Genomic DNA, 15,656 nt, shown 5'->3' on the forward strand with positions numbered 1-15,656 from the left:
GGGTGCAAGCAGACTATGTAAAGCAGTCACTCACTTCCTTAAGTTTTTCTTTAACTCTAAAATGGAGAGTTGTTCTCTTGTAATACACAAGCACTCTGCTTCCTGAGACCACACCAGCCTGGTGTGCACTAAGGAATGAGGGTCTCCATAGTGTCTGGGGCAGCCCGTCCCAGGAAATCACTGGGACCCCAGCCAACCTTCATCTGGGGAGGAGTAAACTCACAGTACTGCTGAAGGGAAGTTGTCTTCTCAGGCACCTTGGGGCATCTCTGCTGCCCCCTCCTTTTAGGTTCATCCTTGAGCCCCAGGTCCTGGCTGTCAATGCTCCAACCTGGCACTGTGGTGGCACCAAAGCAGGCTGTGAATGCTGCTTATCTCACACCATGGATGGCACAGCTGTGGCCGTCCTTCTCTGGAGTAGTCAGCTAGTGAAACTGACAAGTCACCCATTCCTTTATTACACTTTATTGTAGGCCACGAATCATACTCCTGGTTTCCATCACACCTTACCAGGCTGTCTGCCCTGGAATTAGCATCCTTGTTTCAAATCACTTGCTGATATCTGTGGGTTATTCCTATTTCTGCTTTCTAAAGTTTACTTTAAGTATTGGGTTGACCAAAAAAGTTCGTTTGGGTTTTTCTGTAAGATGTTATGGAAAAACCCGAACGAACATTTTTGGCCAACCCAATAGCAAGATTTTGTCAGTTATTTTTGTGGGAGGCTATTTTTAAAGAAATTAACAGCAGAGATTCAATAAATCCCTGTCTGACTATTTTACTTATTTATCATGGGTTAACTTTGATCTGTTTCTTGGCCTGGCAGCTCTCTCTCTAACCTGAGTTCTCTGTCCTACATGCATGTTCCGTGTCTCAGTACATCTGTGTGTGTTTTGTTTCCTTGATGGGAAGAGTCACCTTCTGCTGCTTGGGTGGGGTACAAGCTGAGAATTATTATTGTAAAGTATTGTGTAAAGTATAAAGTATTGTGTTACTTTCCACATTGCTGTTTAACAAATTCACACACACACACTCGCATGCTGGGAACATTAGCACAATAATATGTTTTGTGTTCATATGTATTTAGTAAAATTATCCACACCTAGCACTTCATTAGATCCTCATAATACCCATGTAAGAGCAAAAAGTATTGTTATTCTTATTTTATGCAGAATATGTTACAAAAAGGCTAAATGGCTTGGACATTGCCCTACAGCTATTTACTCTTGAAAGTGGGAATAGACCCTTGTCCTTAACCTCTATTTCACTGCTCTTCTCCGTACATAAAATCCCATGAATCCTCATCTCAACCCTTCCCTACATATGCCCATCTGGTGAAAGGTGAACATGTGGGAGAGCCTAGTTATTAGACTTATGTTGATCTCCCAGTTCTTCAACCTGGTTGATTGACTCTTTGAGATAAAGACTTCTCATGGCTGGTTAAAGTATAAACATCCCTAGAATGAACACTATATCATATTATCAAAGTCACTTCCCCTTGAGTGGTTGAGTTTAATGATTCCTTTCCCAAGAGCATGTTTTTCTAGCAGTGAAGAAAGCATCATCGGCCTTAGTCATACAAATTTGGGGGATCTAAGATGTCTCTTCACACTGTAGGTATAGAGCATCTAGATTCAGTATGGGCCATAAGTTATAACCTGACATAAGCTCGTTACAGAACTGAATGACTTGATCTTGTGGGAACATTGCTGGCAAGAAAGGCTTCACTTGAGACCCAATAACAGATGGAGGGAACCAAGCATCCTTTTGTGCTGACTCTGGTCACATGTAATGACCCTTCTTTGTCTTCTTTCTTAACTTCCAGACAAATGTCTGCCTAGCTTCTGATTGGAGAGCCAAGGCTTTGTCATTAAAACTGGAATTCCAGCTTTGGTCTGAGGACATCAGAACCCCTGGCTTTTTGACCAGGGAATGATGTTGTCCATCAGCCCAGTCTGGATTTCATCTTGCTAATCAAGTTCCTGCAGTAAGAAGACTCTTCATTCAAGAGCAATTCTTAGCTCTCTGATCTGCCACTCTTCCAGCTGTCACAGTAGAGACTCTTATGCTGATAATTACACCTTGACATACTGGTTGGGGATGCCTCTTACCCATAGGTCATGGCTTTTACCTGTGCTGCTGCTTTTCCCTACCTCATCCCCTTCCTATCCATGGACTGTTCAAGATGGGGACTTCAAAGTAGCCCAGCTGAAACACTTGTATAAAATTTCAAGAATTTCAACAAAGGAAGACCTTGTGGTGGAGAGATATGGCCATATGCTCTGTTCTTGGTTTCCATTTAGCTTTATTAAAAAAATGGGTACACTGCTTCTTTAGATGCTTATGTAGCATCAAAATTCTACATCTGTAGTTCCTGGAACTTAAAAGATGTTGTATAATTGTTTTTCCAATGAATGAACCTGAAATCTACAAATTTCAGTTCCTTAGTGACCTAAAGACCCATCCTACCTCCATTGCTTTCTCCTCTGCCTTGGCACAATGCCAAAATGCTTCTCCAGTGCACCCCTTCACCAGCCTCAGATCTTCCTATGTGCCCTCAGTCCTCTGGAAGGGGGTCTAATCCAGGGGTCCAGAACAGAGTTTCTTTAGCCTTCTGCCACTTCGCCTGGCCTGAGCTGTCCTGGCAATGTGAATGGAGTTTAAGCCCTGCCCAAAACCTAGCTTTCAGGACTCTAGCCTATCCTGTTGTAGGGACTCAGAAGACTTTATTTCAATCCAACCTTGTGCTATCCCTGGGAGACGGCACAGATAAGGAAGTAATCATGAACCTGCAGAAATAAGACTCGGAAAGGTTTACCAGGTATGATTAGAAGAAAAGCCTGTGCTTTTCTAGAACAGAGCCCAATGTTCTTTACAAACTTAGCAATAGAACCAAACCCAGTGAGAATGATCCCTGGTGCTATTTTAATCCATTCTCCAAGCTTCTGCCTCAACAGTCTCCAGCACTGATCACATATTAATTCTTCTAAAATGTTTTCTTCCTTGTCCGTGATTCAGCCTACATCCACACTTAAGAGGAATCCCAAAGCTCAGCCTAGTTCACCTTCCTTTATACCTTCAGCTGGATTATCTAGTCCTACTCGAGGTGTTTCCGCAGCTCTGATTCACATCCAGGTGTAGTCCTGACTGCTCATGCTGCTGCAACTGATCAGGGCACTCCTGATCCAGTTGAGGAATGAATTATTTAGAGAGGGCTGAGCTGTTGTAACAAGATCCAGCAAAATTTCAGTGGCCCCAGAAATACAGAAGTTTTTATACTCTCATCCAGGAAAATGTTCCAGGTTAGTGGCTAACTCTCCTCTTTGGGGGCCCAGGCTGGTGGCAACTCTGCAATCTTCAACACCTGACTCCCAAAGCCACTTGCTCTTCGCTTTTCCCCACCCCAGAGGAAACAGAAAAAGAAGCATGGAGAGGTACAACCTGGTCTTAAGCTTCCACAGCCTGGAAGTGGCCTGCATTGCTTTCACTCACATTCCATGGTCCAGTAGCTACATGGCTACACCTAGCCAACTGCAAAGGAGGCTGGGAAATGTAGTCCAGTTATATGCCCAGTTACATATAAGAAGAGGGAACTGGGTTTGGTAAAGAGCTAGCAATCTCTGCCACAAGGAAGGAGAACACACACACGTGAAACTACAAATCATGTGTCTGAGACAGGAACCCAGGGAAGAATAACACCAATTCTGAGTAGCAGCAATCTGTGAAGATGATCCATTTCCAAAGACTTTATGAATGTATTTTGCTCTGATTATTGTGGTGAGGGACAGAGATAGTAGAGGAGAGTTCAGGTTTGGGCATGTATACCCATTCTGTGTATCCATCCATCCATTCTTTGATTCAGTTAATTCTTTTGGAATACCAATAATAGGAACAAGCAAGCAGTATGTTGGAGCCAGAACACAAATAAGCTTGTCTGGAGGACAGGGCCCATGTTAAGGTTGTAACATGCAGAAGAAGCTTGTGAGGGTAATGGAGTAGGGAGAACAGATAAAAGAGCAAGGCCCCATAATGGAAATCAGAGTTTATATGACAGTCAAGAGGAGAATTCTTTCTTATGGATCTATGTGTAGAATAATATAGAGAAAAATCAGAGGAATCTGGATGAGGTGGAAGGCAACTGCCAAAAAATTAGAGATAAAGTAAAGAGTCCTGGATTAAGAAGAGTGGAACTAAAGAAATAAAAAGGGAGATATCAATAGCAACAAAAATGAGCAGGACATGGTGACTGATCTGATGTGGGAGGCGAAAAAGGATGAGGTTCTGAGCCTGGAGAACCTGGTGCCACGGATGGAAGGAGAAATTGGGAGAGGAGGGTGGCAAAGCAGTGCTTGGATTATTAATTTTTATATCCAAGTAGAGATATTCCATGGTTAACTGGAGATATAAAATTCAGGACAGGCTGAGGAATTAGGGCTAGAAATTAGAGGCCTGGGAGAGAACTCCGTGTGGCCGGTTTTGAACATTTTATAGGACCTCAAGAATGAGTATAGCGATAGAGAAGAATGACCATCTCAGGACTGAGCCAGGTGTGATATGCACCTGATGCTATTTTTGTGTCTGTTGAAATATTACAAAAATGGCTTTGCCCAAGGAATTCTGACCCCGGGAATCCAGCAAGAAGCATAAGAAGCAGCTACACATTCCATTTTACTGTGTCTTTTACATGTGGACTCAAATGTTTTCTTAATTGAACAACCTCATTTTTCTAAATTCTTCGGGAAAGGTTCAAGGGAGATAAGGCACAAGGAGGTGAAGTCATTTGCTTTTAGTTGCATGAGTTAATGGCTGTAGTAGTAATATAACTCGAGACCAAATCCATTAGGACAGTGTTCCCGAGTCTGAGAATCGATAATCTATGGTTTCACTAAAGCAAAAGCATGTTGCTTCAAGACAAAGGCATGTCACTGTATTTCCTGGCACCATAAAAGTTATTTTAATATCGAAATTTTATCCTTGTTGTTCAGAGTGTCATGCTTTGCAGTATTATTGGGTGTTTGAGTCCTGAAAGCTAGCCCTGAGGAACCTTCCATGCAGCTGGATTTGGCTGTTTTAGTCTCAGGTCAGGCTTCCATTCATTTCATCTCTGAAATCTAATGATCTAATCTAATAAAATTATAAAAGATTCTAAACTGCTCTGCACTTAATCAGTTTAGTGCAAGAGAATTAAATCAAAGCCCTAGGTGTGCACCCTTCATCGCTCAGATGGAATCTCACCCTGGGAGACAGTCTTATTATTTGGTTACTTATTTTTTGGGAGGCTGGAAGGTTGGGAGGGTATTGCATGAATTTTAAAAGATATGTTAAGAACCTAACAGGATGGGGGCAGCTTTGTGGCTTTACTGGTGAAGCTTAGTGTAAAGAGTGGGGTTTGGGCTATAGGTAGGTCTGAGATCTGATCCACATGCCACTGCTTATTATTTATGTGACAGTGGGAGTTAGTGAGCCTCAGATTCGCCATCAATTGAATTGAATTGGTGAACAGAACTAACACGGTATTGTTATTTTAAGGACTTCCTGAGATTTTTTAAATATATAAAGTTTTTTAGCATATACAGTCAGCCCTCTGCATCCACAGATTTGGAGGTCCAACTGTACTATGCCTTTTTTATAGAAGGCTTGGTATCCGTTGCAGGGGGCATGTCCTGGAACCAATCCTCTGCAGGTACCAAAGGCCTACTGTGTAAACACACACGCACACACACACATTTGTATATAATAGTAGTGTGTGTGTGTATCCTAGCAGTGTCTGTCACGAAAATTATTTATGTCATTATTATAATTACTAATTATTATATTTAAAATATTTTCCATATATATATATATATATATATATATTTTTTTTTTTTTTGCGGTACGCGGGCCTCTCACTGCTGCGGCCTCTCCCGTTGCGGAGCACAGGCTCCGGACGCACAGGCTCAGCGGCCATGGCCCACGGGCCCAGCCGCTCCCCGGCATGTGGGATCCTCCCGGACCGGGGCACGAAGCCGCGTCCCCCGCATGGGCAGGCGGACTCTCAACCACTGCGCCACCAGGGAAGCCCCTTTATATATTTTAAAAAAATAGCAGTGGGCCAAAAGAGTGGGGGGAAGGCTACTGAACACAGTGTGGAAATAGATTTGTTCTGCCTGCATCATAACAGACTTTCAGGAAGCCAAAAACAGGTAAATGTACGGTTATTACGGTGTCCTCCTAGAAGGGACTCAATTGAAAGAACATAGCTCTGGTGACAGTTTTGAAGGGTAAATGTCACTGAGTGACGTCCGGAGAAGACTTATAATAGAGATAGCCCACTTCATGCCTTACTCCAAGTGAAGAACAGATCATGTCTTCTTGGACTAGATTGGGATGAACCCAATATCATGAGAATCCCAAAGAGTCTTGGGATTTTTCTCTGGTGCCTGGCCTTCCTTTGCTGGCTGTGATGTGGGAGGAAAAGCTTTTTAGCATCAGCCCTGGGTCAGGCAAGTCATTCTGATTCATTTTTGACAAAACTTCAGTTTCGCAACAAAATTTTCTACAAATATGGGATCTGTTAATAATCAGAGAGGCCTCCTCAGAAGTTATAAATTCATCCATTCACTGAACGTTTATTGATACCCTGCTCTGTGCCAGGCACTGGTAATGCAGAGATGAGACACACAGTCCTTCTGGCTTGCCAGAGCCTCCCAGCTTGGGAAGCTCCCAGGACACAGGCGGACGTGCTTAGCACGGCAATGAATACTACAATGAGGGTGAGCCTTAGCTCTAACTAAGGCCCACAATTGGACAGCCCACCCAGTCCTGGCAGCTGGGGAATATTGATGACTGGCCTGTTCTTGCTTCATAGAAGAATTCTCTTAGAATCATTTCATCACTCAGAGCACTTATTTTGTATATCAAAATCCTATTTTAGGTTTTTGGCCCAGAGCTATTTTAAACAGTGGATCCTGTTGTGACTAAGCACTACCCAAGTAACAATTGGTATTATGAGCATATTTATAAAAGTGCTTTGTCCTTTCCGAAGAGAGAACTGTTTAGCATTGCAAAAAGAGGTGGTAGTGGTACTGAGCACTATTCCCTGTGCTTCTGGAAATCATAGCAAGTTCTGATTATATCTACATGAGTTCCTTAACAATATGTAGCTTCTGCAATTTAGCATAACAGTGGTTCTGCAGTTCTTGAGTCTGGTATCCTTAAGGCTGCTGTCTGTGTAAAAGGCAAACTCTAGAGTTGTGCAGTGTACATCTTGTACAACTGAATATGCCACCCTCAAGTCAGGCAGTTTCAAATTACCTTTAAAAGGTAATTTGAGAGATTTTTCTTTCCTCCCCCAACATGGGTCAGGGTTGATTATAAATATTACAGAAATGAGAATACATTTGAGTCTCCTTCTGATAATATGGAACTTATTATCATTCTTTTTCATTATCTGTGAGCTGTATATGAGGACCTGGTTCACTTCGATTCACATCTGTGTGTTATCTCTGGGCACTTTGGGCAAATTACTCCACCTTTTTGAATTTCCTCTATAAAATAGGATAATAATAGCTAACGTTTAATGAGCTCTCACCATATGTAGACAATGTTCCAAGTGCTTTGTATGCATTATCTAATTTAATGCAAAACACCTCAGTAACATTTTGTTGTTACCAACGCTTAAACCTTGGGATCAATGTCTACCCAAGGTCACCCAGCAATTAAGTGCAGGGGCCAGGACTTGAACCCAGATCTGTCTAGCTCAGATGCCTATGCACTTCACTATGCCATGAACTAGTCACATGGATTGATATATTACTGTCCCCATACAAAATGGATTTCTCACTGAAGTTAACACATTGTCATTCTGGTTTATCATTGTTTTAAGCCAAACATTGTTGATGCTCAGATTTGCCTTGAGGGGTCTAGTTCAGGGAATAGGTCGCAGCACCTTCTCCTGATACTACCTTTGGTTTAATACACTCTGCAGAATCAATAGCTCTAATAGAAATTTTACTTTATTTATATATTACCCTTTGTGTTAATGCTAACATATTTATTTCTCTTCATTCTTCAAATGAGATTTGAATCTACTTGATATTTTTTCTCTACTGCTTGGTACAGTGGACAGTGAATTCCATGGACTTAAAATGCTGTACCTCTGTCTGAGTAATTAATATATTCTGGCAACAGCAATTACTGAACCTTTTGGCTACTCACTTTGTGTTCATCCAGTTGGATAGAACATCAGTTGTAGCAACTTGGGCTTTTCTAAATAAGGGATTAAAAATAATCTAATCAGTTGTCTGGGCTGCTTTCCCATGAAGAACAGGCATTGTAAAGTAATTGAGTCCCTAACAGTGTCCCTGGAATAAAAGAGGTGAAGACAAGTTGAGCTTGGGTTCCCATACAGATGCCCACAGAGCCTCATGTAGGACGCTGAATGCTCCAAGGCTAAACTTTGTGTCCAGGGCTTAAAGTTCAAGGCCCTTCCCCAGGCCAAGTCCAACGCACTGTGCCAACTGGGTCATGTTAGATTTTGTTTCTCATCTTCATCTTTTTTTTCTTAACTTTTTTTTTTTTTTTTGTGGTACGCGGGCCTCTCACCGCCGTGGCCTCTCCCGTTGCGGAGTGCAGGCTCCGGACGCGCAGGCTCAGCGGCCATGGCTCGCGGGCCCAGCCGCTCCGCGGCACGTGGGATCCTCCCGGACCGGGGCACGAACCCGTGTCCCCTGCATCGGCAGGCGGACTCTCAACCACTGCGCCACCAGGGAAGCCCCTTAACTTTTTGAGTGACCTTTTTTTTTTTATTATAAAAGTAATACACATTTGTTATGCAAACTGTTGAAAAATAAAAAGCACAAAGAGAAACATAAAGAGACTTCTAATGCCAATCCCTAAAGACAACTGCTATTAACATTTTGATGTATTTTCTTTTATATATGTGTGTGTGTGTGTGTGTGTGTGTGTGTGTGTGTGTGTGCATGTATACACATAGGTAATATGTAGCTATGAAATAGTATATACAGTTATGAAATGTAACAGTGTATACAGTTACATAACAGTTATATATGGTATGTAATATTATAGTAATAGTATATATGGTTATATAATAAGAAATATAATAGTAAATATAGTTATGAAATAGTAATGCAGTTGTGAAACAGTATTACTATTTGCAAAAAATATAACAGCTTATATATAAGAATGCAAAAAACCTTTCACATTTATGAGAGTTTCTAGCTTGGGTTTGTAGTGTCTTGTTTTTGTGGTGGAGGCATTTGTTTTTGTTCATTTACTGGAGTGTTGAGGAGCCCCTGGGCTTCTATCCTTCCAAACCTTAAGAAGAGGTTGACAGCATTATTGATCACCTGCCTGTCACAGTGATTGGCCATGTTCTGCTCCTGCAGCGTTTGACCATTGCATTTCTATTGCTGGAAGCTGCACTGATCGCTGGGGATGGCAGAGCATGCATTTTGTCAAGTTCATAACTCACCCAGACCTCCTGGGTTCAGCGTTTTCACCTGAAGTGGAAACTTCTGATGTTCAAGCTAATTTACTCTTAAAATAAAAATGTTCTGTTTCTAAGAAAAAGAACTCAGAAAAGCCCTTGCAAATAGTTTTCAAAGGTATCAAAGAGTTTATGGCATACAACATTTAACGACTTAAGTAGAAAGGAGTAGTGGCATAAACATCTTCCTTAAATTACTTGGCTTTAAAACTGGGAAGTATTTGGCAAAAAAAAAAAAAAAAAAGGTTTGCATTTTCCTATACTTGGGGTTTGGAAAATAACTGTAGGCTCCTCAAGGAATATAATCTGACCATCCAAACATGATCTGAACCTCAGAGCCTGATAGACCCCATTACTTGCCTTAAGAAATCATTTACACATCTTGTAAAAAGACCTTGGCATTTCCATCACAAAGATTTGTTGTTTATTATTATTATTCTTTTAATCCTAGAAAGAACATGGTTATGTTGAAATCTTGGAAATTTAAAGTACATGAGGCTTTTATTTTCCCGAGTCAAAATCCTCATAGTGAAATACCTTGTGTGTGTTCTTCATTTTGCTACAGATTGAGATTTTATTTTCTAAAACAAGAACTGATAGCACTGAATGAAACACAGCCTAGACAATAAATTTTATGAAGCAACAAATCTGTTTACAGGTGCCGTGGTTGGCTACTGTGAATTTAGTGACTGGCATGCAATATGGAGGCCAAACCGGGCTCAAGAATGACTGGAAACAAGCCCAGAGGGAAGGACGCCACAGAAGGTGAGCCAGACAATTCCATTTTCTGAGCAGTTGTTGAAAATAAGGTCCTGGAAGCTAATAGTTTAGTGTCTAAAGGAAGCTAGGTTTTTTCTTCTTTCCTTTGTCTGCTGTAATTAAATTATTCCAGAGCCACATTTGCCCAAAGATAAGAAGATTTTAAGTGTGTATATTTGTATGTGTGGGTTATAGTGACATAAACAAGAGCAATCCTGCTGTGGAAGAACTTTCTCTGGTAGATGAGCTTCTGACATCTTTTGAGCATTTTATTTTATTTTAATTGAGATGTAATTGACATATAACATTTGTGTAAGTTTAAGTTGTGTTGATTTGATACACTTATATATTGTAATATGATTACCACTGTAGCATTAACTAACACCTCTATCATGTCACATAATTATTATTTTTTTTGTGGTGAGAACCTTTATGATCTCATCTCTTAGCAACTTTGAAGTATGCAATACAGTATTATTGACTATAATCGCTGTGCTGTGCATTAGATCTCTAGGACTTATTCTTCATCTTCTAATTGCAAGCTTGTACTCTTTTGACCGATGTCTCCCCAATTCCCCCACCCCCCCAGCCCCTGGTAACCACTATTCTACCCTCTGTTTCTATGAGTTTGGCTTTTTCAGATTCCACATATAAGTGAGATCCCACAGTACTGGTATTTGTCTTTCTCTGTCTGACTTATCTCACTTAGCATAAGGTCCTCAAGGTCCATCCATGTTGTTGCAAATGGCAGGATTTCTTTCTTTCTCATGGCTGAATAATATTGTCATATATATATATATACATGAAAATCCTCTTTATCCATTCACCCATTGATGAACACTTAGATTGTTTCCCTATGAGCACTTTAAAATATATTTAAAACAAGTTTTGGAATTTAATAATAAACACTTTAACCTTACTTCTGCCCTCCAGAGGCACTAAATGGAAGGGTAGAGGTTCTAGAAATTGGAGGGATGGGGGAGAGAAGAAGACATTCTCAGAAGGTCCAAGTAAAATAGAATAAGTCATTTAAGATGTAGTCACAACTCCAAATGTTGGAGAATGTATGGAGCCACAGGAGTTCTTACTGCTGGTGAGAATGTAAAATGGCACAGACACTTTGGAAAATAGTTTGGCAGTATCTTCAAAACTTGAACATACACTTATATGACCCTGGAATATCATTCCTAGATATTCACCTAAGGGAAATGAAAACATGTCAGAAGACTTGTACATGAATATTCATAGCAGCTTTATTCATAAGAGTAAGAAAAACTGGAAACAACCTAGAATGTTCATCAGTAGGTGAATCAATTTTTTTAAAAAATGTATTATAGTCATACAATGGAATACTGCCTAGCAATAGAAAGGAATGTACTACTGATACATGCAACAAAATAAATGAATATCAAAAACATTATGTTGATCAAAAGAGGCCAGACAATACAGGCTACATATGGTATATTTCCATTTAAATCAAGCTCTAGTAAAGACAAGTCTAATCTATAATAGATGCAAGAGTGGTTGTCTGGGGATGGAAGTGGAGGTAGGGATTGATTGGGAAAGAGCACAAGGGAGCCTGTTTGGAAATTTTCTACATTATGATTTATCTGGTAGTTACACGAGTGTAGAAATTGATCAAAACACACTGCACAGTACACTAGAATGTGTCTATTTGTTACATGTAAATTGTGCCTCAAATAAAATTGATTTTAAAACTTTAGTTACAGGAATTAACAAAATGATGATAATGTGGTTCAGAACCACTTCACTATGTTGCAAATAATTATGGCAAGAAGTGAAATTACTTCAGAGTGGTTTTAAAAAGTGCTAATATGAGGCTAATTGCTCTGTCATCAGTGAGTGAGTTGTTAGATGTTTGAAGTCCCTGTAAGGGAATTCCCTCTATTTTTCAGGTGAACCATGCATACACAGACACAAACTAAGATGAGATATACAGGGGAGAAAATTAAAGTGAGAAACTCCTTATCCTAATTTCTAGCTTTCAGTTCAACAGTTTTGTTGGGCTAATGTTTATTGGTTCTGCCAGGTACAGGGTGTTCTAGGATGAAAACACGATGCCAGCCCATTAAGGGTGAACAAACAGTCTAGCAAAAGACCCAGTGATCTTATCAAGGACTCAGCACAGTGGGCTTAGTTAACAATGATGATAACAATAATAACTACTGTTTATTGCGTGTTTACCTTGTGGCAGGCATTGAGCACCATGATTGACATATTATCTCATTTAATCTTCCCAACAGCTGTATTACAACATGGGTGCTGTTAGCTCCCTATTTTATAGAAGATGCAGAAGAGATTCAGAGATGTTAAGTAACTTACCCAAGATTACACAGTTAATGAGTAGTAAATGACAGAGTTGAAATCTGCTCATAACCATTATGTTGTAGCCCAAACGCGGAATATGTGTAATATTAATGGAGGACGATTATTTGACTTGAAGGGTTCAAAAACCATTACAGTTTGTCCAACCTGATCAGACCCCTCTCAAATTCCAAGTGGCAAGAGAAGCACAGTTTTCCTCCCCAGTAGATACTGTTGTTACCTTGTCCAGCTTCTCTTACAGACTGTCTTTCTGGACAAAGCCTGGGCTCTCTGTAATTCCTTACACTGACATTCTTCCACCAGGGGAGCCTGCAGAGCTGAATAATGTTCTTGGATTTGTGTCTCTAATCTTGTCACTGATTACTCCTAACTTTTCCTGGCAAGGCTCCTGCCAGGCTATTTCAGGAAACAAAAATTCATTACACACATCCTTATTGATTTTCCCTCTTCTTTGCTTATTACTGAAATGCTTTTCCCTCCATCTCTTGAAGAAACAGCATTGCAATTACTGGAAGCTTGCTCTCCCAGCAGCCTACCCCCAGGACCAGAGGGTCTTGCTGATGTTCCTAGAAGGGGCAGGCGGAGGGACCAGAGCCACACGTCCCTACTCTGCTGTCCTCCAGGAGTGAGCTGGTTGATTGCTTCATTCTAAAGTTGCTCCTAGGTGAGTGACTTAGTAATATCTCATCAGATAAACACCAGAACCGTGTCTAGTGATTGCCTGAGGTTACTGGTTTCCTTTCTCAGTAGTTTTGGGTGTAAATGCTGCAATGAGTATCCCAGGAAAGCCACCCAGCTTTGGTTGCTAGCTCAGGAATATTTGACTTACCCAGGGGGTCAAAAGAACAAGAGAATCTAATTTTTATTGAATGAATTAATACATTATTGAAAATATTCTTATTGAGTACTTATTATGCACTAGGCTCTGGGGACACATGTGAGCAAGACAGCCTTGCTCTGTGTTCTCAGGGATTTTATAGTCTGGTGAGGGATATAAACAACAGCAAAAACAATAAAAATAACTAAGTCAAAACACAAAATAATAAAATTACAAGTTGCAATAAATGCAGTGTCAGAACAGAAGGTGGCTGAGATAGAAAATAAAAAGCTAGATATTGTTTTAGACACATTCACATACAATATCACTAACCTGCCAAACATCCATGAAGCATCTGTTCTCCCTGATCCTAGACACATTAAGTAGTCTGTTCCACGTGACACAGGGGGAGCTGGATGCAAGACCAGTGCTTTTTCTTTTTTTTTTTTGCAGTGTGTAAGTTTTATTTGGGTCCTAATTCAAACAAACTTAAAAATTTGTAAGGCAATTGGGGAAACGTGAACAGTAACAGAATACTTGATGATATTAAGAAATCGTTAGATTTTTTAAAGTGTTATAATTTTTAAAAAATTATTCTTTTAGAGCTATATATTGAAATATTTACAGATTAAATGACATGATGTCTGAAATTTACATCAAAATATCCTAGAGGCAGGGCAGGGAATAGGTAAGGGAACAGATGAAACAAGGTTGGCCAGAAGCAGGTAATTGTTGAAACAGGGTGATCAGTGTGGAGGTTCTTTATACTGTTCTCTCTTTCTTTTTAAAAATATGGGCAAAGAACCTAGGTTCTGTAGTCAGATTGCCTGGGTTCAAATCCATCTGTTAGTTGTATAACTCATCTTCATAGAATTGAAGATTTGCATGAGAATAGGTTTTTGTGGTAAAATATACATAATATAAAATTTACTATTGATACTTTAGCCATTTTGAAATGTACAATTGAGTGGCTTTAAGTACATTCACAATATAGTGCAGTCATCACTACCATCCATTTCCAAAATTTTTAAATCATTCCAAACAGAAACTCTCCTCATTAAACAATAACTCCCCATTCTCCCCTTCTCCTGGTCCCTGGCCACCTCACTGTTCTACTTTCTGTCTCTATGAATTTGCCTATTCTTGGTACCTCATATAAGTGGAATCATTCAATATTTGTATTGTTGTGTCTGGTTTGTTTCACTTAGCATAGTGTTTTCAGGGTTCATCTAGTTGTAGCATACGTCAGAATTTCCTTCCTTACTGAGGCTGAATAATATTCCATTGTATTAGTATATACCACATTTTAGTTATTCATTCGTCCATTGAAAGAACATTTTTAAAGAATTTAGAAAACAGTTTAGCATAGGAGCTTGCTAAATGGCACCTAGTAATTATTATTGTTCTTGTAGGAGAAATGTTAGAAGAAAAATTTAATCAATTTTTAAGCAATATTTTAACCATATTTGTTTTGGGGTAGAGGGATTCTGTTTTCTTTTTTTACTGTAGGCTTTGCATTTCTTGGTGATGTGGTTTGATAATTGAAAAATCATTTTAAATACACATACACGTATTTTAGCTACTCCTTTCTGTCTTTATATTTTTACCAAACTATTTTAAAAAGGTGTATACATGCTGTCTCAACTACCTTTTTAAAACAAATTTTTAAATTTTATTTTATTTACTTTTTTAAACAGCAAGTTCTTATTAGTCATCCATTTTATACACATTAGTGTATACATGTCAATCCCAATCTCCCAATTCATCCCACCACCATCCCCACCCCCAGCCACTTTCCCCCCTTGGTGTCCATACGATTGTTCTCTACATCTGTGTCTCAACTTCGGCCCTGCAAACCGGTTCATCTGTACCATATTTCTAGGTTCCACATATATGGATCAATATATGATATTTGTTTTTCTCTTTCTGACTTACTTCACTCTGTATGACAGTCTCCAGATCCATCCACGTCTCTAGAAATGACCCAGTTTCGTTCCTTTTTATGGCTGAGTAATATTCCATTGTATATATGTACCACATCTTCTTTATCCATTCGTCTGTCGATGGGCATTTAGGTTGCTTCCACAAACTGGCTATTGTAAATAGTGCTGCAGTGAACATTGGGGTGCATGTGTCTTTTTGAATTTTGGTTTTCTCTGGGTATATGCCCAGCAGTGGGATTGCTGGATCATATGGTAATTCTGTATTTAGTTTTTTAAGGAACCTCCATACTGTTCTCCATAGTGGCTG

At 39.8% G+C, this 15,656-nt stretch overlaps 1 long non-coding RNA gene across 2 annotated transcripts in view; it reads left to right on the plus strand.

Annotated features, from left to right (window-relative positions):
- Positions 1-15,656, plus strand: part of LOC102978820 (uncharacterized) — a 198,616-nt gene that overhangs the window by 144,925 nt on the left and 38,035 nt on the right. For both annotated transcript variants that reach the window (XR_008618674.1, XR_008618673.1), the window contains one exon: positions 10,143-10,249. This is a non-coding gene — a long non-coding RNA (uncharacterized lncRNA). The remainder of the gene's footprint in view (positions 1-10,142; positions 10,250-15,656) is intronic.

The sequence above is a fragment of the Physeter macrocephalus genome, chromosome 11, assembly GCF_002837175.3.
Source record: "Physeter macrocephalus isolate SW-GA chromosome 11, ASM283717v5, whole genome shotgun sequence".
NCBI lineage: Eukaryota > Metazoa > Chordata > Mammalia > Artiodactyla > Physeteridae > Physeter > Physeter macrocephalus.